The sequence below is a fragment of the Lottia gigantea genome (assembly GCF_000327385.1).
Source record: "Lottia gigantea unplaced genomic scaffold LOTGIsca_9, whole genome shotgun sequence".
Taxonomy (NCBI): Eukaryota; Metazoa; Mollusca; class Gastropoda; family Lottiidae; genus Lottia; species Lottia gigantea.
Genome location: NW_008710950.1, coordinates 483418 through 484574, shown reverse-complemented (window position 1 = coordinate 484574; position 1157 = coordinate 483418).

The following is a 1157-nucleotide window of genomic DNA, read 5'->3' as shown; positions in this document are numbered from 1 at the left end:
CACACCATCTGAATCTTCACCACGTGATCCAGGATCCGCCAACCTTTCTTCCTTCTGTGCGTTTTTGGACCAGCAAACCACCCCTCAGTCTCCATCCAAGTCGAGACATGTATCCAGACCTTCCCCTCCTCGAACCAGATCCCAGTCCGTTCCAAATGCTACAATTCTAACAACTACCAAACCAGTACCAATCACACCGTCGACGACCATTATATCCGCTACCAAACCGTATTATCACCAAACCAAGGACAAATCATTATGGAAACTACCTGCTCTAAAGAAATCAACCTTAATAATTGGATCATCTAACCTGAATCGAATTACCAAAACCAGTTCGGACACCGAAATACATTCTTACCCCGGTGCCCAAATCCATCACATACAGTCAATCCTGGAATCATACGACCATGATCCCAAACCTACTACCATTATTCTTCATGTAGGCCTCAACAACCGTGATCAGATACCAAAGACCTCCTTTAACCAAGCCCAGAAATTAATCGCCACAGCCAACAAAACCTTCCCAAACTCCAAGATCCTCTTCACATGTATACCCATTTCAAATAAAATCTCGAAGAAAGCACAACAGAACCTCAGCACCCTCAACAACATGATGATGGAGTCCAGTATCAACAGCGCGACAATCTTACCACCCTACGAAGAAGAATTCGAAACAGTTGATAATCTTCATTGGTCTCCAGAAACAGCAAACAGCATTTTTTTGTTTTGGATACACCAGCTTCAAGCATCGAGTAAGTCTTTAAACTAATTACTGGGGATAAAAATACTGAGAGGCCACCGCTAGGCCAAACTGTAGTTAACTTGAGCCGCAAAATTCTCACACCCCTTCAGCATTCAATCTTAGACCGTGGACTTAAGTTTATTCCCACACCAAAGATAGCTAACTTGAATTATCTCCGACCATCCATTGAACGATTTCAACGAAATCTTAGCTGCACATATTTTTTTCGAAACCACCCCCCACGTGGTGCTAGAACAATGTTTATTCCTAAATCCACGTGGACACCCCCTCAGGCCGCCATCCATCCTGAAATATTGAAAGCATTTGCTAGTATGAATAGCCAAACAGCGAACCTTTCCATAACACACGAAAAGCCTAATCTCACACGAGTGGAACGTGAAGCGTTAAACTTACT